The sequence below is a fragment of the Schistocerca nitens genome, chromosome 1, assembly GCF_023898315.1.
Source record: "Schistocerca nitens isolate TAMUIC-IGC-003100 chromosome 1, iqSchNite1.1, whole genome shotgun sequence".
Classification (NCBI taxonomy): Eukaryota; Metazoa; Arthropoda; class Insecta; order Orthoptera; family Acrididae; genus Schistocerca; species Schistocerca nitens.
In genome coordinates, this window is record NC_064614.1 from 1,111,204,833 (window position 1) to 1,111,230,775 (window position 25,943).

The following is a 25,943-nucleotide window of genomic DNA, read 5'->3' on the forward strand; positions in this document are numbered from 1 at the left end:
AGCAAGTCTTCAAGGGATGGAAAATAAAAAAATTAAAAAAAATAAAAATAAATCACATCCAAAGGTTGCATTAAATGAGGTGTGTTGGCTGAAGAACCTCACTTGTGAAATGTGAACCTAGGTTGTTTCCTATCATTACCTTCGTTCCAGGCAGGTTTTTAGCATTGGGTAGCCGCACTTTTTTATACCAACACTGTCAAACCAACCATGTTGAGTTCTGTTATAGTGTGTTCTGCCTCTACAGCACCATTCATTGCAACAATGTGTACTCTTTCATCTTCTTTGAGGCTAAGTATCGTATAATTTTCACATCTGTAAAAAAACATAACTGACAACCACCTACCAGAAGCAGACCCACCTATTATAGTAGCTATGGATGACTTGGTACGGTTGAGAACATGGTCAAGAGATTTAACTCCATTGCAAAATATCAGTTTCTTCCTTCCTGGATCTTCTGAGAGATAAGATTCGTCACAATTAAATACATTACAAGTTGTTATATCGTCGAGAGTTTTTTTCAAATTGTTGAAATATTTTATAAGTTGATCTTTTGTCACTTCTGACATGCTGCGACTAAAATTGTTTGGAAGCAGTGATGTGAGGATAACTTTATTTCATTTAATAAATTTACGGGCTCAATCATTACCTGGATAGTTATTCTGGAATAGTCTTTCACTGTGTCCAGCTAAGTCTAGGAATTTTTTTTTTTTTTTCTAACTTTAATGTCTGTAATATGCAATCGAAATCTCCAGTCAGCAGTAGTGGCAATAGAATTTGCTAATATGGATTCTTCTTCTGAGGATAGTAAATTTGTATTTTCTACCTTAACTGATCCATTTTCCCTTCAGCAGTTTTTCACAGTTTTTGATATATAGTCTCTTGGCTGCATGCATTACTAACTCTTGATTATTTTTAATTAACAAGATCACTTCTTCTAATGTTTCCATATCCACATTTAGGTACCATCTTGTGCGTGGAGACCTTTGGTTAGTTCTAGGCATTGCAGTTCAATTTTTAATTTAGTTATGGTTTTACTTTATGAATTCAAATTGATGCTTTATTCTTTTCACTGTCTATTAAGGTTATAGCCTATTGTGTCCATTCTTTACAGTTAAAACAAAACACCAATCTCAATCTAAAACTTTTGCAATAAAGGGGACACTTGCAGCAACACAGACTGTCCAATACTAACCACAAATTTAAATCCATTGTTGCCCTAATCTTAATATGCAAACAATGATTATAAATTACACTTTTGTTTTATGCCATATTTAGGCAAATACATGTGGATTAATGGAAATTTTGTGATAATATTTAGGAGACCAATGTTACACCTGAGGGTAAAAAGTTAGGGGATCAAAGTTACCTTATTTTAAAGAAATGAGAATTTTTAACTGTTAAAATTGTTTGTACTGTTACCAAGATCAGACAGCTTCATTAAAATATGTGAATTTGAACATATGTGAAGTTGAAGATGATAGGATAAACCATTTCTTGTGAACCAAGGAAGTTTTACCCAATTTCTAAGCAGATATATAAGTTTTGCTTACAAAACTTTTTTTAACTATAAAATTTTTAAAATTTTATTTTACAGTGTCTGAACTCAAGTCAACAAATTCCTTTGTATCACACACAACTGTTTCCACGAAAATGTATATGTTTACCCAGAAATGGAAAGGAAAGAAAAGGGTGAAATTAACCCCAGGATCATTGATTGTTACCTCAGGGAGTCATAATCACTCCAGTTCACAGTAAAAAAAGATTACAAATGAACTTACATCTCTTACCTACTTCTCTACAGTTACCAACATCCTCAACAAATTTCTCCCATCATGGTACCTGTTTCAAGATACCCTGTTTGTAGAAATCTTTTGTTGGAGTACAGCCATCTGCGAACTGCTGATTTCACTTCTGCATCTATCGCAAAGTGTTCGCCAGCAAGGAATTTCTTCATGGGACCAAACAGATGAAAGTTCGATGATGCAAGGACCAGACTGTATGGTGAATGCTGGAGCACCTTCCACCCAAATCTGACAATTTTCTCATGAACAGGAGCAGCAACATGGAGGGCGAGCATACTCATGAAGAAGTTTGACATCATCAGCATTAATGTTTGTGGCATTCAGCAAAGTCCACCGATAACACATAATGCATATTCCAGAACACTGTCACAACCAATTTCCTAGCAGACTGGGGTCACTCTGAACTTTTTTCACACTGGGGAACCCAGTATGTTTCCACTCTACAGAGGCCTGCTTGGTTTCAGGTGTGTATCAGTATGCCCATGACTCACCTCTTGTTTTTTAGCACCTGGTATTCTGATGAAACAAACTAACTCTACTTTTCAGGAAACCATTGCATACATCCTAGGTTCCTGTGTTATTCTAATTTCTTTTATGACTGTCTGTCTATAATCTGACTCTAACCTAATAAGTGTGCCCCTCTGACTCCAGTAATTACTGGCATGTAATGTGTGCTTGTCATTCCCCCCTTACACTTTCTACAATATTAAAAGTTAATACATCCTTCCCTTCCCATTCCGGTGCAGGTCATGATTTGTGTATCCCCATCTCCAAACTTCAGCAACAAATAGGCCTACAGCACAGGTACAACACTTTGTTTCAGTCAAAAGCAATCCACTCAGCTCTTTGTTTACAGTGCTGACAACTGTGTTAAACCAGAACTGATCATGGTGCTGGAAAACCTCCACAAATACCACCCATGTGTAGACTGCTGAGGCTCCTATTTCCTCTAGATTATCTTCTACATCTAACCTTCTTCTACATCCATAATCTGCAAACCACTGCAAAGGGTGTGGCAGAGTGTACATCTCATTTTGTTACTATGGGTTCTTCCCACTCCATTCACTTATGGAGGGTTTGAAGAATGATTGTTTGAATACCTCTGTGTGTGCTGTAATTATTCTAATCTTGTCTTAACAATCCCTATGTGAGCTATATGTAGGAGGTTGTAGTATATTCTTAGATTCACCATTTAAAGCTGGTTTTTGAAACTTTGTTAATAGACTTTCTCAGGATAGTTGATATATATCTTCAAGAGCCCTCCTTGATGGATCAAAAGTCGTGTAACAATTCATGCTGCCCTTCTCTGTATAAGTTCGATATACCCTTTTACTCCTATTTGATATGGGTCCCACACACTTAAAGTAATATTCTAGAATGGGTCGACCAAGTTATGTGTAAGCAATCCCCTTTGTAGACTGACTGCACTTCCCCAGTATTCTACCAATAAACTGAAGTTTACCGTCTCCTTTACCTGCAACAGAGCCTATGCAATCATTCCATTTCATATTCCTATAAAGTGTTACACCCAGGTATTTGTATCAATTGGCCAATTCCAACTGTGACTCAATGATATCATAGTCGTAGGATACTACGTCTTTTCATTTTGTCAAATGTACAACTTTTTTAAAGCAAGTTGCCAATCTTTAAACCACTTTAAAATCTTATGCAGGATCTGGCTGAATATTTATGCAGCTTCTTTCAGACTGTACTTCATTATAGATAACTTCAGTACTATTACGTGCCAACCAGGCTGTTTCCTGCTCCTTCTACTATAAGTACCTGATTTTTCTTGATCCAAATCTCTGCACAATACTCCTATGTTCTCTGTCAGCTGGCTATGCTTGGCACTAGGTTTCATGATGCTTGTGACCTGGTACATTACATGGAGCTTCTCAGTAGCTACACTCTTACTGTGACTCCTACCTAGCAGGAGGGTTCTTTTCTTTCTTCCTGACTATTCTACTGACCTAGCCTGAAAGATATTCCTACAACTGTGCTGCACTTCACTTTGCTCAAAAATTGGTTGAGGCTCTTCTACTATTTCAGGTAACAAGTCAAACTGATTGCCAACTGTAATTTAAAAAGTGGTTTCTGAGGTTTCCTGCTTTTGCTTATTATTATTTGTCACCTTTTCCTTGTTTCCACTGTCTCTTCCCCCTTCAACATATCTAATTCACAATACATTTCTATTCTGACTGAAGAGCAGAAATTTTTCTTTGCTATTCCACTATTCTCTTATCTCGATCTACACCTCCATGGGCAAACCTCATCTGATACTCTACTGGACTGCCCAGTAGTTTCCACATTGAAACACCAACCCACAGTCCTAACATGTTTCTTGCAAACTCACTGGTCCACAACGACTTCATGTTTATTACACATAATGCTACTTTTACAGTAAACCAAAAAACACTAACACACACTTAAACCACAATAAAGTAATAACTAGTGAATTCTTATGATGCAGAATCATCATGAGTGTCTCTGTGTGTATGTAATGCGAAAGCATGCTTATAAAAAAAAAAATTTAAAAAAACATGTGAAATACAAATTGTTGCCTGGAATAATTTTTTGGTATGGAAGAGTTAAAAATAGTTTTAACATAATCCATCTTAGCAGAATTCTGCAAACTCATGTCAGACAATTAACCTCTATACTAATCTATACATTATCTCAGTATTCTTTTAAATCTAACAATGGAAACTCAGGTTGGAATTCAGCAATGTAAAGTAAAGGAAAGACTGCTTCTCACCATAAAGATAATGTGGTGAGTTGCAGGCAAGGACAATGAAAAGACTGTTACACACTTAGCTTCTGGCCACAACCTTCTTCAAAAAAGGAAGCATGCATGCGCACACGCGCGCACACACGCACACACACATACACACATGCATTTAGACAAGTAAGCACACCTCACGCATACATGACCACCAATCGAGCAGTGTGGACCAGAAACGTAGAATGTCAGGTTCAAAAATGACTGTTACACATTTCGTTTTCAGTCAAAGTCTTCTTCAGAAAAGGAAACACACACACACACACACACACACACATTCATCCACACAAGCAAGCACACCTCAGGCACCCATGACCATTATCTCTGGCAGTGAGCTTGGGAAAAATATATGAACTTTCTTTCATTGTGTATTTTCTTATACTAATTTTTCAGAAACATCTGTGACATGAGGCCACCAAGACTGATTTATTTTGGGTAACGATTCCAGCAGATGTGTTGTGCTAATCAGAAAACCACAACAAAATAACTGATATTGAACAAATATGGTAGTCTACATCTTGATGGATACAAGCTACTATTAATATAATGAAGATCCAGTAAGATGAAAAAGGGAAGTGCCATAAATGCAAAACTTGGAGTTAAGACCAATGTCCTTCATATTAATAAACACTGTGTTGAACAGTTCTTTGAATTCTATGCTACAATAGAAAGTCAGGAAACACAAAAGCTATAGTCGAGAGGGTGTAAGAAGGTCTCTGACAGTTCTCAGCACTGTTACCAGCTTTCAGCTGCAAAGCACTATCGGCTGGGGGGCAAAAACAGTAGCTGTCTACATACATGACAACATTGAGGTGTTAACAAAGAGACGTTTACAAATTTTTTTTTAAACTACTGGTTGATGTAGGCCTACGAAGCTGCCATGCTCAGCCCACTGGAACTGTCAGGAGTCAACTTATGCCAACTCAACTACAGTAATTCTGAGAGTTTACAGAACATATCCTAGGCTTCATTAAGCAGCTAGATACAGTTTTAATAAGATTATGCATACTTAACAGATTTTCTGTCAGACAATCCTGATTGAGGACACCCAGATTGCTTAGGATTATTTGCCACGTTGAAGTTCCCAACAAGGACTGAAGGACACAGTGCAACAGATATTTATAATTTGTTTTTAGGCCCAAGGTTGTTATGACACTAAAACTGAATAGAAGGAAGGAAAAGAATGGATAACTCTTATGATTAAAGTGTCTCATAGTGGGTATAGAGCACTCTACCTCATTCTGTGACAGGATTGAGTCAAGCATTGAAACATCATTACAAGAACTGCTGTAAAATCCTCCAGTCTCTTCTCAAACAAAATAAAACACATGTACTAAGCACAAAAATAAAATACTACAAAAACAAAGAAAAATAATATGGACAGTTGAACAAGAAACAAACACAAATTTGAATGACATAGAGTTCCCAGAAAATCATATCAAAATTATTTGCCACCAAACTCAGAGCTTACTCCAACTCAGTGACAGCAAACATAGCACTCTCTAATAAATAATAAAATACATATGAATTGATTTATTGCAGCAAACAGTGTATAGATTAACAACAGAGTTTAAAAAATACAAACCATAAGGAGATATAACAATGAAAACAATCCATTTTTGACAAAATAATCTGATTAGATATATAAAATATCTATTCACCAAGTGGCAGCAGGACACACACATAAAGTAGGGTTTTAATTAGGCAAGCTTTTGGAACCAGTGGCTTCCTCTTCAAGCAGAAGGGTTGAAGGGGTGTGAAGGAAATGGACTGGAGATTTTGGGAAAGTCACCCAAAACTGCAGGTGAGGGAGACTTACCACATGGGACTTTCCTTCATATCCCATGCAGTAAGTCTCCCCTGACCTGAAGTTTTGGGTGTCTTTCCCGAAATCTACCCCTTTCTCTAGACCTCTCCAGTCCTTTTCCTTCACCCCTCTTCCTTCCCCTTCAACGTTTCTGCCTGAAGAAGGAGCCACTGGTTCCAAAAGCTTGCTAATTGTAACTCTCTTTTATATGTGACTTCTGCCGCCGCTTGGTGAGCAGATCTTTTATCTGTCGAATTAAATTATTAAACCCTAAGGAGAGTATGATATTACCAGTGGCAATTCTGCTAGTTATTTTTGCCGTTTCTAGCAGAATATTAAAACATTCCACTAACTTGATATGACTTATCTTATGCCATCATTGTCATCAGTCAACAACTCAGGGGGTATTTCCAGGAAGATTTACATATGCATAGTAACATCCATCTATAAAACAGTAAGGATGCAAATCATCTATAATTACAGAGCTAGATCACGTCTTTCAAGTATTTAAAAGTCTAAGAAAGTGGATATGATAAAACAATGATTCCTTTTTTCTGTGCACAAATTGTTAATTGCCATTCACTTTTGTTATTGTAAACAAATCTCCCCATAATGACCTTGCAAATGAAGACCTGGTAGAGCTCAATACTGGAAATTATCCTGTTTGTGTATTCTGTGAACACAAAACATTTGATTGTGTGTCTCATGAAATTGTACTTCATAAACTAAAATGTTGTTGCGCTAGTGACAGCCTTCTTGCACCGATAATCTTCATAACAGAAATCAGAGCTGGTTCAGAATAAACAGTTTCAGCATTAACCCACAATGATTTGGGGATGCAATTTCTTAAAAGCAAACATAATCTGTTAACATCAGACGTTCTTATTAATGGCCAAATACTAAATCAAACATATGTGTAAAATTATGTGGTGAGCAATGGATAACAAGTTAAAATGTAGTCAACACATAAAGCTTAGTTCACCATGTGTTACAATTAGAAGTATCTCTCACCCTGTTGACCTAACAAACAATGGTGTTTGCTTATTTTGAATACCTTCAGTCTCTGTTGTTTTACTGAATTATATTTTGGAGAAATGCATTTAAAGTAAATGAAGTGTTTACTTAGTAGATGCAAGCAATAACTTAATGCTTTTTCCTAACACTCCAATTAGTCTGTAGTTACTGGATTGCTTTAGAGTTTCTGAAGAAATTTTTCAGCACTTTGCAGTAGTCTGTAATAAAATTTTCTAAGGCTGGCTGATACAGCTCACATTTGTTTATACATGACATTCTAATGCCATTAGCTTTCCTGACAGGTAGGTTAGGGAGAAAAAACTGTCAACAAAAGTGATGAAAGCCTTTAGGAATTCATCATATTTGTCATTTAGTCTGTCTCTCTTTTAGATTCCTTGTTGTCAAATGGCCCATTAGAGATTACCTGCTTTGTAAGTGGATTCATATGACTTAAGTCTTTAGCTTACTGCCTTGGGAGCTTTCTAAGAATTAATACAGTCTTTCGGTATAAATTTTGAGCACCATTATCTGACAGACCATTACTACCACTTTTTTTTTTCATGGGGTGACCATGTGTTAGACAAGAATCTATGAAGAAATTACGTACAATTGTGCTAGTGTTTCCCTGAACTCTATCTGTCGTGAACACTGCATCAGATTATGAGGGTCAGTAAATTTAATAACTTTATTTTCCCCTATGGAAATAATTAAAATTAATATTGAAAACTGCAGGTAAAATTAGACTGGTGCTTTTCTTATGGACTGCGTTTAGCACAGCGTCAATGCTGGAGAAGAAAATCCTGTAGTCTAAACTGGAGATCTATAGAAGACTATAAATAGAAATGTTTTTTAGACTTCAAACTTCACTTCAGTGTTCAGTTATTTGTCCATTACTTATTGATATATAAATACTTTTGAATGAAACATTATACTTGGCATAAACAGCTATTCTCACTGCCCCCATTCTCGTCTCCGATCTGTAAAGTTCTTGCATATCCCATTCTACAGATGACTGCACCTACATAAATGATGCCCTAAGATTCATACAATGTCAGAGACAAGCTCTACACAAGGTTTACAACTTTACCTCTAATTCTCTTCATGAGTTAAGAAAATTATCTCAATGAGGGTTCAAATCTGCATGTCTCATTAACCTTTCGTGGTAGGCCTACACATGTCCCTTAAAAACTTTATATCTTCTGTAATTGTCACAGAAATACTATGCAGTATACCATCACTTATTAGGTAATTCATCCGCCTCTTCCCCATCTTACTCAGGTGCAGATCATGTCTTTTGAATCCTAACCTACAGATACCATAAACTGGCACCATTAAAGTATATGCTTCAATAGCAGTCATTAATACCCTCTTAGTACTCACATTAATTTGCATTGTAACTATGTAAAAGCAGAGGTAATTGTGATGTTTGAATACATATAAGAAGTGAACTTTAGGAGTAAGAGTCTGAATAGCACTCCTGTACAAATCACCCACCTACCAGTACAGTGTCATAAACTCAATAAAGGTTGTTGGCAGCCTCTTCCACTATCACTATCTAATTATCTTTAGCCAACTCTGACGCTTCTTTATTCAGTCAACTTGAGTCCTGCATTTGTCTTAAGAATTCTGGTACCATTGTACTCCTTTCATAATGATTTCTGCATCTGTAAGTATTCATTTTGTCCTTGACCGCTGTACAGAAAAAACATTTCTCTTCTTGAAGTTTATATTACAGGTAACAAGTGTGACACTTGATCCCTGTTTTGTGTCATTATTTGTACTGGCGCCTTTGTTACCAGCGCTCTTACCTGATGCAGTGTCTAGCGTGATAGCCAAGTTGCATTGTCTTTCGTAACCCTCGGGAGCCTAGCAATGCATAAATTTGCAACAGGAGCACGGTCAAATCCAGTAGTTTTATGACCAAACATGGGATTTTTGTATAATCACATTGACGTACCAGTAATTCTTGTCTACCGCAGTAAAACGTTCAATTGTTAAGGCTACCAGTAAAAATAATTGTTATATATAGCCTACTTAACATAAAATTAAAATTTTGATACCATACAATAAATATATTAATGCGCAATTAGAACTCCAGCATTTCTGTCATGGTCCATTTGAGAAATCAATTACACGTCATGACTGGATTCTGCTTCAGTCATCATAATCCCTCACATACATCTACTGGCCTATTTATAATTAATTCTAGAGATGAACATACACCTATAGAATACATCTGCAGTCTCATTAAAAGTTCATCATGTAAGAAAAGTAATACCGTGCATTAAACATAAACTTCATTTCTTCTGCTGTAACCTTAAGATTCCTACAACGAACTGCTTTGTTAACGAAATACTACAGGTACAAATAGTATTTTGGAGTGGTGCCTACCGCACTAATATATTTAGCATTGAAAATGTCGACGTTGTTTATGAAAGCTCTGTGCGGGAAAAACTTTGGTTCTTCAGGAGCCAGTCGTTTCTTTTCTTCGAGTTTTCTACGAGCCGCGCTAAAGCCAAATAGTTCATCTAAATTTAAATTTTTCGGAGATGGTTCCAAAGGACTGTCCAACGAATAATGCTCCGATGATGAAAAAACGCTTGATTCATCTAACTTTTCCTCCTCCATTATTACACTTCTAGGAAACTGCAGCAAATTCAAACTTACATCAACTTGCACAACAATGCTGCATACGTACTCAATGTATGCAGCGTAGGAACAAACGTGTTTTCAGGCAAAGAGGCTATACCAAACATTCGGTGCCTAAACTACAGGAAAGTTTCTTAAGTAAGGTGAATTAAAGCAAGGTGGGTTCAAGTGAGATACTGTAATTAGCTGAGTAAGAATAAGAACAATAATTGCTTTCAATTGTAAAGGGCGAATTTGCCCCCGAGAACTGCTCTTGGAATTTACAAAGTTAGAGATTCTAAAAAAAATTAACATGGCCATGCTTCATCAACGGTTCGTTAACCTACCATGGTTTCGACAAATATTGTCTTCTTCAGGAGGGAAATGGATTAATAGAAACACATATTGACGAAAACGGATGTTTCAGCCAAAGGGCTCTTGTCTAGTACAATGTGCATGTCAACCGCAAATATCAACAATTAAAATGCATAACAAGGTAATAGCGTAATGCTGTAGGACTTTGTTGAAATACTTTTAAAATAAAACAAAGTTCCATTGGATCCAGCCGACATTTAGTATGGCTTTGTCCTCCATTTGTCAAAAAACAAAGTGCTAACTAACGATTACATTTAAGTATAGTACACAGTTTTTCCACAAAATATAAACAAATAAGTACGTGCTTGTAGCACTTTTAAATATATATGAAACTGATAAAAGGTTGGAATTATATCCCTTAAGCATTTCGTATTACCATTTGAATTACTCTGATAATATTTTTGAAGCACGGATGAAAATTCTAGAGCCCTCGAACGACTTTTGTATCTCATTCAGGAAGACATCATCTCAGCATTGCACTATTCCTCAATTATAGTATCTGCCACTTATGTTCATTAGTTTTCGTATTTACTAAATGAATCCGTGTTGTTCTTTCGATAGTCTCTGTTTCCTCTATTACTGATACCTGATAAGGGTTCCTAGCCTAGTAGTTGGAAGAAAGCACAGATCTACAAGTTATCCACAAAACTACCATCCAATATCGTTGCCATCACCTTGTTGAAGAATCTTGAAAGATATTTTTAGCTCAAACATAATGAGGTGTCTTGAACTGAAAGACCTCCGTGCCAGTCAACATTGATTCCGAAAGCACTGATTATGCGTAACCGAACTCGCACTTTTCTCTCATGACGTACTGAAAGCCGTGGACCAAGACAGTCAGGTAGAGGCAGCATTCCTCGTATTCCAAAAAGATTCAGTATCAAATCTACGCTATTACTAAGAATACGGTCGTATCAAGCGAGATTTGTGGCTGGATTGAGGATTTTCTCCTGCAGAGGACGCGGCAAGTAATCTTGGATGGAGAGTCATCGACAGATGGGGGAGTTACTTCGAGTATGCCTCATGGATATGTATATTAATGATCCTATGGACAATATTCATGGTAACCTCAGACTTTTTTGCAGACGGTGCAGTTATCTATAATGAAATACTGTCTAAAAGAAGCCATGTAAATATTCTGTCAGATCTTGTTAAAATTTCTGGGTGGTGCAAATATTGGCAACTTGCTTTAAATATTCAGAACCGTAAAACTGTGCGCTTCGTAAATCGAAAAAAGTAGCATCATAAGATTATAATATCAATGAGTCATAGTGGGAATCGGCCGACTCATACAGATACCTGGATGTGACACTTTGGATACGAAATGAAATGATCACATAGGCTTAGTTGTAAGAAAAGCAGATGGCACATTTTGATTTATTGGTAAAATACCAGGGAAGTGCAATTAGTCTACAGGGGAGACCACACACAGAACACATTTATGACCCATCCTAGAATATTGCTCAAATGTTTGGGACCCATACTACACGGTACCAACAGGGGTACTGAACGTCTAGAGAAGAGTGCAGCACGAATGGGAGAATGTCACGACGATGCTGAAAGAACTGAACTGGCACACACCTGAAGACAGATACAAACTATCCTGTGAAAACGTACTTCTGAAAGCAACTGTAAGTGATGAATCCGGGGATATATTTGAAGTCCCACTCCCGTAGAGATCTCTAAAGCCAAGACTGGACTAATTACAGCACGCCCAGCGGCATTTAAGTAAAAACTCTTCCCGTGATGCACACATGAGTGGAACGAGAGAAAACCATAATAACTGGTACAATGCATGTACACTGCACAAAGGAATTAAAGCGTTTAAAATCCCGTCATTCCGCCCCATTGTGGGCCAGGTTTTACTTCTCAACAAATGTGTGTGAAATCTTATGGGACTTAACTGCTAAGGTCATCAGTCCCTAAGTTTACACACTACTTAACCTAAATCATCCTAAGGACAAACACACACACCCATGCCCGAGGGAGGACTCGAACCTCCGCCGGCACCAGCCGCACAGTCCGTGACTGCAGCGCCATAGACCGCTCGGCAAATCCCGCGCGGCGTTTTACTTCTCTTGACGGCTTTGCAATCAACGTCCGGCGTTGAAATCAAGCGACTTTCTTTTGCGTGTCTGAGCGGCTCAGATACACCACAGCTCATAATCGACAGGAAAGGGCATCAGGAGGCGGCATAAATGGCGTCTCTGAAACCTCTCATTCCCTTTGGGCATTCATTCACACACATTTCGCAGTCAAATCTAACAGTTTGCAGTGCGATGTGCAATACAACGACGTTCGTGACAACCTCAGGACAATTCACACCTTCTCTAAGAACATGGTGGGCCAGCAACCCCAATGAATGTGATCTGATCCTTTTGGCGTGCAGCGCTACTTTAACTTTTGGTCTAGTATATGGAACCACAAGGGACCGTCCAAGACCATTCGAAAAAGTTTGAACATGATAAGCCGTAAAGGGTGCTAATAATTTTTGAGCCCCTTCCGTGGCATGACCATGAGACAGAGGGGGGGGGGGGGGGGATATTGACACGTGCATGAATAAAACGGCAAAAGGTATCTCTAAGGCCCATCCCTCCAGTTCGGCAACGTCTTCAGAGTCACCGGCGCACCTTTGTTGAACACTTCAAAAATATACCTGTACAGAGACAACCCTTGATCTGAAACTTCCTGGCAGATTAAAACTGTGTGCCGGACCGAGACTCGAACTCGGGACCTTTGCCTTTCGCGGGCAAGTGCTCTACCATCTGAGCTACCCAATCACGACTCACGACCCGGCCTCACACCTTTACTTCTGCCAGTACCTCATCTCCTACCTTCCAAACTTCACAGAAGCTGTTCTGCGAACCTTGCAGAACAAGCACTCCTGGAAGAAAGGATATTGCACAGACATGGCTTAGCCACAGCCTGGGGAATGTTTCCAGAAGAGATTTTCACTCTGCAGCTGAGTGTGCGCTGATACGAAACTTCCTGGTAGATTAAAACTGTGTGCCAGACCGAGACTCGAACTCGGTACCTTTGCCTTTCGCGGACAAGTGCTAGTTCTGCAAGGTTTGCAGAAGAGCTTCTGTGAAGTTTGGAAGGTAGGAGACGAGGTACTGGCAGAATTGAAGCTGTGAGGCCGGGTCGTGAGTCGTGCTTGGGTAGCTCAGATGGTAGAGCACTTGACCGCGAAAGGCAAAGGTCCGGAGTTCGAGTCTCGGTTCGGCACACAGTTTTAATCTGTCAGGAAGTTTCATATCAGCGCACACTCCGCTGCAGAGTGAAAATCTCATTCTGGAACCCTTGATCAATTCCTTGGCACCTGCAGCAGGCAACCCCTTCGACACACCTCAAATTCCACATGCCCACTAACAGGCACTAAAGCTTCAGTGTAGCGCCACTCAGATGAAGGCTGCTGAAGGAGCTGTCCATGCGCAGCTGCGTAGGAGTTGGTCAAGGGTTGTCTGTGTACAGATACATTTTTAATGGCACTGAGAATGTTGTCGAACTGAGAAATCTTACAGGGGCACTTTGCCGATTTATTCACGAATATGACATTGTCGCAAGACCCTCCTCCCTCCCCATGATACACACGAGGAGGGGTAGAAAAGCATAAACACCCTTTCCGGCTCAGGGCATGTTCAAATATCGATGAATGGTTTTGTATGATCCCTAGTGGTTCCAATCTGTATACTGGAGCAAAAATTTGGTTCGCGCTGTATTCCAAATGGATCTGATTAAGTTCAATTAGTCTGCGGCCCCACAATGTCTTCAGATCCTTAGATAAGGGCTGAATCGTCCTGGGGGGGGGGGGGAGTGTGTAGGGGCACGGTGAAAGACCACAGGATATGGTAAAGTTAAAATTTATTTATTAAAAACAAAAAACTGAAACACCGACCGACCACAAGCGTTGGCAAAGACATTAATTATGAATGCGCTGTAAGGGGTAGACAAACGAAGAAAAAAAAATTATTCATTTTTCCTTGTGCATGATTTTGTTTCTGAGTCTGTCGTATGTAGAAGTTTCTGTTAAGAATTGCGGCTCGGAGTATGACGACCCACGAGTGTTCTGTATCATATATGGTTCGTAGTGAACGCATTATTGTGGCCAAGATAGATACGGAGCCCACGCCTACCACAGTAGTACAAGTTTATATGCCAACTAGCTCCGATGATGATGAAGAGATTGATGAAATGTAGTATGAGATAAAAGAAATTATCCAGATAGTGAAGGGAGACGAAAATTTAATAGACATGGGTGACTGGAATTCGATAGTAGGAAAAGAAAGAGAAGGAAACGTAGTTGGTGAATATGGAATGGGGGGGAAGAAATGAAAGAGGCAGCCGCCTGGTAGAATTTTTCGCAGAGCATAACTTAAACATAGCTAACACATGGTTGAAGAATCATGAAAGAAGGCTGTATACATGGAAGAAGCCTGGACATACTGGAAGGTTGCAGACAGATTATATAATGGTAAGACAGAGATTTAGGAACCAGGTTTTAAATTGTAAGTCATTTCCAAGGGCAGATGTGGAGTCTGAACACAATCTATTGGTTATGAACTGTAGATTAAAACTGAAGAAACTGCAAAAAGGTGGGAATTTGAGAAGGTGGGACCTGGATAAACTGAAAGAACCAGAGGTTGTAGAGAGCTTCAGGGAGAGCATTAGGGAACGATTGACAAGAATGGGGGAAAGAAATACAGAAGAAGAAGAATGGGTAGCTTTGAGAGAAGAAATAGTGAAGGCAGCAGACGATCAAGTAGGTAAAAAGACGAGGGCTAATAGAAGAGATATTGAATTTAATTGATGAAAGGAGAAAACACAAAAATGCAGTAAATGAAGCAGGCAAAAAGGAATACAAACGTCTCAAAAATGAGACCGACAGGAAGTGCAAAATATCTAAGCATGGATGGCTAGAGGACAAATGTAAGGATGTAGAGGCACATATCACTAGGGGTAAGATGGATATTGCCTACAAGAAAATTAAATAGACCTTTGGAGAAAAGAGACCCACTTGCATGAATATCAAGGGCTCAGATGGAAACCCAGTTCTAAGCAAAGAAGGGAAATCACAAAGGTGGAAGTAGTATATAGAGGACCTATACAAGGGCGATGTCCTTGAAGCCAATATTATGGATGTGGAAGAGAATGTAGATGAAGATGAAATAGGAGATATGATACTGTGTGAAGAGTTTGACAGAGCACTGAAAGACCTAAGTCGAAACAAGTCCCCGGGAAGAGACAACATTCCATTAGAACTACTGACAGCCTTGGGAGAGCCAGGCCTAACAAAACTCTACCATCTAGTGAGCAAGATGTATGAGACAGCCAAAATACCCTCAGACTTCAAGAAGAATATAATAATTACAATCTCAAAGAAAGCAGGTGTTGACAGATGTGAAAATTACCGAACTATCAGTTTAATAAGTCACGGCTGCAAAATACTAACACGAATTCCTTACAGATGAATGGAAAACTGGTAGAAGCTGAGCTCGGGGAAGATCACTTTGGATTCCGTAGAGATGTTGGAACGACTTATCTTAGAAAATAGATTAAGGAAAGGCAAATCTAAGTTTCTAGCATTTGTAGACTTAGAAAAAGCTTTTGACAATGTTGACTGGAATACTCTCTTTCAAATTCTGAAGGCGGCAGGGGTAAAATACAGGGAGCGAAAGGCTATTTACAATTTGTACAGAAACCAGATGGCAGTTATAAGAGACGAGGGACATGAAAGGGAAGTAGCGGTTGGGAAGGGAGTGAGACAGGGTTGTAGTCTATCCCCGATGTTATTCAATCTGTATATTGAGCAAGCAGTAAAGGAAACAAAAGAAAAACTATGAGTAGGAATTAAAATCCATGGAGATGAAATAAAAACTTTGAGATTCGCCGATGACATTGTAATTCTGTCAGAGACAGTAAAAGACCTGGAAGAGCAGCAGAACGGAATGGACAGTGTCTTGAAAGGAGCATAAAAGATGAACATCAACAAAAGCAAAACGAGGATAATGGAATGTAGTCGAATTAAATAGGGTGATGCTACGGAATTACATTTGGAAATGATACGCTTAAAATAGTAAATGTGTTTTGCTATTTGGGGAGCAAAATAACTGATGATGGTCGAAGTAGAGAGGATATAAAATGTAGACTGGCGATGGCAAGGAAAGCGTTTCTGAAGAAGAGAAATTTGTTAACATCGAGTATAAATTTAAGTGTCAGGAAGTCGTTTCTGAAAGTATTTGAATGGAGTGTAGCCATGTATGGAAGTGAAACGTGGACGATAAATAGTTTAGACAAGAAAAGAATAAAAGCTTTCGAAATGTGGTGCTAAAGAAGAATGCTGAAGATTAGATGGGTATATCACATAACTAATGAGGAGGTATTGAATAGAATTGGAGAGATGGGGCATATTCTGAGGCATCAAGGGATCACCAGTTTAGTATTGGAGGGCAGCGTGGAGGGTAAAAATCGTAGAGGGAGACCAAGAGATGAATATATTACACAGATTTAGAAGGATGTAGGTTGCAGTAGGTACTGGGAGATGAGGAAGCTTGCACAGGATAGAGCAGGATGGAGAGCTGCGTCAAACCAGTCTCTGGACTGAAGACCACAACAATAAGATGGTTCGAAATAAGAGAGGTTTTGACATCAGTTTTAAATATTTTTTAAAGTGAAGTGGAACCAAGTGAGGAGGATTTTCTTATTTTTGACATGCACTGATGTAATTGAAGTCTGCTGTCTGCATCTACAATTAAAATGTAAGAGAGGAAGTCCGATTAGCCAAAAATCGTACAAGCACAACATTTATAATAATGCAGTTTCTTTTCGTTCATATATGTGTTATTATTATTATCATATTATTATTAAAACACAATTGGCGATCTGAGTGCCAGGACTTCGGGGCACCGCTAGTGAGTGGGGTTTGTTATGCGAGCTAACACCCTATAGACGTTCGGGCTCACATGCGGTTCCTCTTCGTCGAAATGTCTTGGCTCAAACTCGTCTAGCGGTTGAACCGCACGTGTCGCATTACACACCATAAATTAGACCCTTGTGGCCCTTTCGTTAAATTGTCTGGCTGATGACAAGTTTGCGAAATACAAAGTTAACATAACATATAACAACAGTAATAATAATATCGGGAACTAAATTTAAGACCCATAAATGATGTAGGCCACACAGTTGCGATTTGGTTATAATAATGTTTATTGAGAAAGCAAACTAATAGCGAAAGTGGTCGCATTTAGAGTTACTGTTACACTCGAGCGCATATCCATTTGACTGTCCCCTAGACTTAGAACTACTTAAACCTAACTAACCTAAGGACATCACACACATCAATGCCCGAGGCAGGATTCGAACCTGCCACCGTAGCAGCAGCGCGGTTCCGGACTGAAGCGCCTAGAACCGCTTTTTTTCCCGATATGGTTCATTGCGTTTGGTCTGGGCGGGCTTCACAAGACCTCCGTTCAAGTTGATCGTTGATTCCTTTACTCAGTTTTTTATTACAGAGGGCAAGCAGCCCTCTGACCGAAAAAGACCGCTCGGCCACAGCGGCCGGCTTCACTTTAACAGATCGACCAAACCGTTCAGGTCTTTGTTACAAAACTTGTTAACTTCACTTTAACAGTAAATCCTGAACTATTATCGATATGATCAATATTCAAGTTTTGTTGGGGTCACCATGAAAATTTGTGGTGGATGATAGATTAAAATTACTGTGGCTTGATTCCCTGCACTACTACATAATTAAATAGTTTTCATAAATGTTTGCCGGCCGCGGTGATCTCGTGGTTCTAGGCGCGCAGTCCGGAACCGTGCGACTGCTACGGTCGCAGGTTCGAATCCTGCCTCGGGCATGGATGTGTGTGATGTCCTTAGGTTAGTTAGGTTTAAGTAGTTCTAAGTTCTAGGGGACTGATGACCACAGCAGTTGAGTCCCATAGTGCTCAGAGCCATTTGAACCGTTTTTTCATAAATGTTTCCCTTTATGGCCGATCTTAGGTCCGCCATATTTGACACTGCTACGTCTCCTTGTCCACAAAAGCCTTCTACTGGATTTCCCTATGATGTAGGTTTTCATCTGTCTCACTCGCACACTACAGCGCTTAGGCCTCAATAGACAATAGACGCCTGTGAGTTTCCCCATCTCGTGGTGAATCTGTGCCCTTTGTGGCATCCGGTCCTGGACGACAGGGTTAGTTTCACAATTCCTGAAGGCTGACTATTTCGGTCATATACTTAAATGACAGCGCAATGCTCCTTAAGTCACAAATTTTTTTTCCATTCATATATGTAGTATTATTTTTTTATTATTTTATTATTCGTTACAGTCAACTTTGGACTACGCTAAGCATCAGTCATTTCTTGTGCTTTTTCTTGCGTTCTTCCCAGTACTTCTTCATTTTTTGTGAGTGGGCTTCTTTACGTTCTTGCGACCAGGTTGTTCCCGTCTTCTTTGATTGCGTTCGGTCTTTGAATCCCTGTATTTTGTTGATGGCATTCCTATATTCCATTCTGTTGTAAACTGTCTCTGGTATAATGTTCATTTCTGCAATGTCTTCTTTTACTTCTTTCAGCCAGTTAATTTGTGTCTTTCTGCTTTCCATGTATTCCAGGATTTTCTTTGCCGTTCTTTCTGGTGCCATTCTTTTGACATGCCCATAGAAACTCAGTCTTCTCTTTTTAAAGGATGTTGTCAGTTTTTCAATTTTCTCGTATAACTCTTTATTGGATCGCAATTTATAATCTTGTCCATCCTTTTTAGGTCCTAAGATCTTTCTCAGTATTTTTCTCTCTTTTATTTCCAATTTCTCCAACAGACGTTTTCTGTTCAGTGGGATGCATTCAATCGCATACAAACTTCCTGGTTTTATTACCGCATTGTAGTGCCTGAGCTTGGCATTGATGGAGATCGACTTTTTATTGTATACATTTCGGCATAGCTGGTACGCCGTTTCCATCTTTATTGCTCTTTCCTGTAGTGAAACATTTGGTAACCCTGTCGGTGTAATCCATTCCCCTAGATACTTAAATTTATGAACTCTCTTAATTATTCCATATTTAGTTTGCAATGTCTGTGTTGGGTCTGTTTTGTCCTGTATCATCAGCTCTGTCTTTTCATACGATATTTGTAGACCTGTCTTCTCAGCGATCTCATGCAGCATTTCTATCTGAATCTTTGCTGTTTCGATGTCATCTGCCAATATTGCCATGTCATCAGCAAATGCCAGGCATTCAATTTTTGTTTTATTTCTTCCTAACGTTATCCCATTTTTCACTCCAGCTTCTGCCATCTTCTTTCTCCATTCCCTGACCACTTTTTCAAGGACAATGTTAAACAACAGTGGGGAGAGCCCATCCCCTTGTCTAACACCTGTTCCAATTACAAACGGTTGTGACAATCTACCCAAAAACTTCACTTGCGATTTCGTTCCCGTAAGGGTTTCCTGGATTAGACTTCTGCTTTTATCATCAATCCCAAATTCTTCTAATGTGTTAATCAGGGTTGGTCTATCAATAGAATCATATGCTTTTTTGAAGTCTATGAATGTAATTACTAGATTTTTCGATGTGCGTGCGCGAAGTTGTATTATGGAGAGTAGACTGAAAATCTGTTCACTGCATGATCTTCCTTTTCTAAACCCAGCCTGATATTCACCCAGTTCTTTCTCTACTTGATTTTCAATCCTGTTTTGTAGTGCCTTGGATAGGATCTTATAGGCCACTGATAACAATGAGATACCTCTGTAGTTATTTGCATTTGTCTTGGCACCCTTCTTATGTAACGGATGAATCAATGCTGTCTTCCATTCCTCCGGAATCTTCTCTGTATTCCAAATCTCTTCAAACAGCGCCTCGAAATTATTTATTAAGTTTTCTCCTGCGTATTATTATTATTATTTTATTATAACACAGGAGGGGGGCGTCAGCAGTATCAAAGGTTGTCAAGAACTTTGTTCTGTTACACAAAGCACTGCAAAACGTCGTTTTCGACAGCGAAATGTGTGAAAATGAACGCCTCCAAGGGAAGTGATGGTTTCACTGACGCACTTTATGCCACCTCATGATGCGATGAGCAGTAGGAAGACGTTCTTCACAACCTTTGACAGTATTAACGTCCTCGGGAGTTCCAGCTATTCTCTGAGGACATTGTGTGGCTACATCCACATCGAACGTGATCGCACCCGTTTGTTGGAGTGCAGCGTGACCTCAGTATTAGCTCTCGTGTACAGGTTGGAACCACTACGGAACGTTCAAAACCATTCGACGCAACCTGAACACGATCCGAAGCAGAAAAGAGCGCTTATGCTTTGTCAGTACTCCTACTTCGTGTCCTCCTGTGGTGTGTTCGGCGGAGGGGGGGGGGGGGGGGATGCGATACTGGCACATGCGTTTTGCCCACGCTGCTTCGTTGCGCACTAAATGTACAGAGACAACACGTTACAGAGACCTATGTACCCCTAGGGAGGCTACGCTTCTGCTCTAGCCCCTGCTGGTGAGCAAGTGGAATCAGGGAAATGTTAAGAAGTTGCCTGCCTATAAGCACCTAGGACTCCATCATAGGTTATCTTCGTACAGGCACATTTTTAAAGTGCTCAGTAAAGAGACGGCACCGAGGGTGTTGCCGAACTGAGTGGGTAGGGGGTTAGAGGGTCCTTTTGCCGTTTTATTCAATAAGTGCATTTTAATGTCAGACTCCTCCCTCCCCCCTCCCCAACCACACAGCCCTCCCCATCCTCCACGCACACGCCACAATAGGCAGCAAAAAAGGAGGGATGACAAAGCATAAATGCCATTTTCTGTTTTGGATTATGTCCAAATTTCTTCCAGTTCTTTTGAACTGTCAATAGTGGTTCGACTCTGTATACCAAAGCAGAACTTGTGGTCACGCTACACTCCAAAGAGGTGAGTCATACTCAATTAGTTTGCATCCCCACGATGTTATTGTAGAAGAATTGTATCGTCTGGAGGGCGGGAGGGAGGGGGGGGGGGGAGGGTTAGTAGTGTCAATGGTTGTCCTGCACGTCGCACTGCAAACTGGAGTTTTCTACCGCGAAACATGTGTAAATGAACGCCCGAAGGGAACAGGTGATATATTTGACGACGTTTATACGACTTTCCATGTCGATTCTGAGAGGTGGTGTGCCTGAAACGTTTTCTTCAGCCACGTATAAGAAAACTGCGAGGTTTCAGCGCGGTTCTGACCTCCATCGCATAGCGGTCAAGAGAAGTGGTGAGATGTGGATAATGGGGTGTGACGACTTTGCCATCGTTTGACACGTCCACATTGGCATTTAGGTAGAACTGCGATGGCCTTTTTTTCGTGTGTGTTGACGTCTCGCTGTTTGAAGCGTTGCCGAGACCGAGAGTGAAGTCGCATGGCACCGCGCCTTTGCCCCATTACAGGGTAAGATTGTAGGCACCTTTGAGGCCAATTTCAAACTTTTACAATTCGGAGTTTCAAAGCAGTGTCTCTTTAATTGTCTTATTCACAAGGGGAGGCCGCCAATTGTGAAATTCAGATTCGATTCATACTGCGCATAATAAAAGCTCATGGCCAGAGGTGTATTGTGGCAAAGCACCAAGATGCACTTCTCAGCCGTTGTCGAGAAAATCGACAGTTAAAAGAAACCGTTCCGGTGAAATACTCTCTACGATTAATAATTTTCCACAGCGTCGTGGCGCAGCGGTAAGCGCTCGGGTTTTGAAAGTCGTTTGTCGTGGAAAAACTGGCGACTTCGAACATCATTATGTTTTCCGCAAACAAAGTTGTATTTCACAAATGTTAATAATTGTCTTCATAGTGTTAACCACGTATAGTTAACGGAAGACGTAGAAACGGTATTGCGAAACGAATACATATAGCGTAAGTCAAACGTTCGAATTAGAATAGAGACCCCACGAACACAAATTTGCTGCGGCAGGTATGAAATATAAACTCCGTTACTCGCTCGTTACACTTGAAGGACAGATGTTGAATGGGCCGAAACGAGCCGCCGCATAACAGCATAGTTGCCTGCTAACTTCGAAAGAAGGTAGATGCGGTCCCTAGCGCAACTTATAACATCGTCGAAAATCAGTGCGGACGGGAGAGCTTTGGTACACCTTGTTAAAAAAACGGAAAAATGGAGGCGGTACAATTGGAGAGCGATCCGCCTTCACCAACATGCATTAGCAATTCATTAATAGTTTGTGTATATATATATATATATATATATATATATATATATATATATATATATATATATATATATATATATATATATTTGAATTACAAAAGACTAATAATAAAAAAAACGCATGGCGCGAGATTCGATCCGGCGACCTTCGGATTATGAACCCGAGCGCTTACCGCTGCGCTACGACACTGTAGAAAATGATTAATCGTAGAGAGTATTTCACCGCAACGGTTTCTTTTAACTGTCGATTTTCTCGACAACGGCTGAGAAGTGCATCTTGGTGTTTTGCCACATTACACCTCTGGCCATGAGCTTTTATTATGCGCAGTATGAATCGAATCTGAATTTCACAATTGGCGGCCTCCCCTTGTCAGTGTAGATACTCGTCTCAACTAACTGCACTGCGTTCCACCTGACATGTATGCAACCCACATAACGTAACTATCCTGCAGGTCCTCTAATCTCTTCCCAGTACAATCGTTTGACTACACAAAATGGTTACTAGCGGAGACTAGTAGAGAACATGCTCTGTATGTCTATCAGGCTAGATGCAAATTAATAACTGGTAAAACATTATTTAAAAAGTACAGTCTTAACTGCTTGTAAACTCAGATATATTACAATAAATGATCTTTACAAAAGGAAGTCCACCTTGAAATTACATGAACAAAATTTTTGTTCTGGATCGGGAGCTGGAATGCCTGCCCAGCAACTATCGTCACTGTTAATATCTTAAGTATGGTTCTAATCACAAGTTACAAAGCGTGAGCGTGTTTGAACTTGAAATGACGTGACGTAAGGTGCGTTGGATGGGGTTCGAACCCTCCACGTGATCGGACTGTTAACTAAGCACAGCTAAATGTTAGACGTCGAGTATCTTCACCAGTAGTGAGATGACAAACTGAAATGATGAGACGCAAAAGTTTTGCATTACGAGAATTCGAACCCAGCACCCATCGCTATTGTTTTCTATCCACGAATAGGCGTTAAATATTGATTATTGCAGTAGTAATAAGGTGTGTACTTGTCTAAACTCCAAATAACGGAAGTTCTACGCTGGCTGGGAATAAACCCTCATTCACATCGCCGCTGTTGACTAAAGATGAATGAGTTCTTTTTCTCCAGTAACTATGAGTGACATGTTCGACGTGTTGTGATGAAAAGGTATGTGTCTGATTGGAAGCAGAACCTAGCACCAATCATTAATTTTCACAATGCACAGAGGGCCATTAAAAATGGTAGACATTTTTTACCTGTAATTTGGCGTGCACAAGCTACAGCTTGAAATGACATGATGAGAGTTTTTGCATCGTACCGGGATTAGAATTCAGATACACTGCTTTCATGAAGAGCTTGAGGAGTTTGGAATCTCGAAGAAACAACGAAACGACAGAACTGTATCGTCCCGGAGGGAGAAATCCCGTGAAAAAGAAGATCTGACTAAGAATCCCAGTCAATAATCAATATTTCCAATATCTCATGTTCAAATGAAATAAGTGGCCTGTGACTTTGCAGCGCTTAGGTTCACTAATAAAATAAATTTTCTGTTGTAAGAAAGCTATCTGGAGTCAGAGTTCCTACTTGCGGCGGCTTTCACCTCTGCCATGACCCAGCCTACATCGACTCCCCTCCAGTCGATAGTGAAATTGAAACATCCCCTTGAAAACTTATGAATGACTGTGCTGGTAAACTTCTACGTTATATGATTTTCAAACAGCTGAGCAGAACTCAACGTACTCAAACAGTTTTCTCGTTACTTATTCTGATCATCACTAAACGGACGCACAATATTTTTAGCACAACGTAATCTGACTCTCAATAATCCCTACAAGTGAATGGCCCTGACTAACAATAACCTATACCTTTCATGAAACACATACCTCACAAAAATCTTCGTTACTCGAACTACTGCGATACAGCGAGCGCCAGTACTGCCAGCAAAATAAAAGATTCTAACTACTAAAGGCACTAACTACTGATAGGCATAATTAGCAAATAATGTTCAAAAGTCATCATATATATCTGTCAATTCATGACAACCATCTTTACAAATTTCCTTTTTCTGGCGGACACACGTCCAGATCGTCCGCTTATAATAACCTCTCAAAACTCTGGCATCTCTCTCTCCACATCCACCACTGCTGGCGGCTCACCTCCAACCGCCCAACGCTACGTGCTGTTCCAGCGCCCCCTGTAGGGGGTGTTGGCTGTTCACATCCAACTGCCCAACACTACACAAGCAAATATTCCAACAATGAGTCCGACCAGCTACAGACTGCACACAGCGCAGTCAGCGATTTTCATACAGAGCACTACGTGGCGTTACCAACATAAAAACCTAAACAGCCTACTTACAAAGTGACGTCACGTTCAATGTGGATTTGGAACTACTATGCAGCTCTACGTTGTCCAGTTTGCATTGCCAGATGTGAAGAGGGTCTGTTCGTGCTTGTTAAAAACTGTTGCCTGGAGTGAACCCACATGTCAAGGATAAAAAGCTAAATCATTCCAACAGACCACCGAACTCCACATATGATTGGCGCGTGATTTTGACGTAACGAAGGAACTCAACGTTGGATGAGAGTTCAGCCTCCCTGGAGGTAGGTGGCGCACAACCTATTCAATATATTCGTTACCTGATTTGTCCGCATTGCCAATAAGCAGCTGCCTTCCTTATTAGATGCCTATTCCGACTTGATTTTGTTACCACTGAAATAAAATCACATAGCAGCTGCACGTACTGGCAACACAGTATGGCGCGGAAATTTCTACAGCAGTGTTACTCTTTAGCGAAGCTACTGTGACGTTGTCCGTACGAGGGCGTGCTGAGAAGTAATGCAAACGAATTTTTTTTCTGTTCTCATTATCGATTGCGGTATTACGTGTCATGCAATTACTGTACTCGGTCGACTTTCACGCATCGACGACGCAAGTTGCGACCTGCTCCCGCTAGCGGGCTCCGAACAGTAACGTGAAACATGGGATGCGTAAAGCAACTGCAAACATAAAAAAAAAGGTTTGCATCAACTGTACAGAAAATAAACATCATTTCCGCCCTTTTTAATGCTCATGAAAACAACGCATTGCATGTTGTACCACCAGACAGCGAGACTGCATAAATAAGGGGTACGTCTGATGTCAACAACTACCGCCCAATCTCTCTTCTGACTGCCTTATCCATTGTATTGTAGAGTAGCTTCACACCTTTGTAAAAATAAAGTTTTAACAAAATGTCAGTTTCGTTTCCAGAATGGTTTTTCAACGGAAAATGCTATATACTTTCACTAATGAAATATTAAATGCTCTGAGTAAGAAGTCACCCTTAGGGATTTTTTTGTGATCTATCAAAGGCTCTT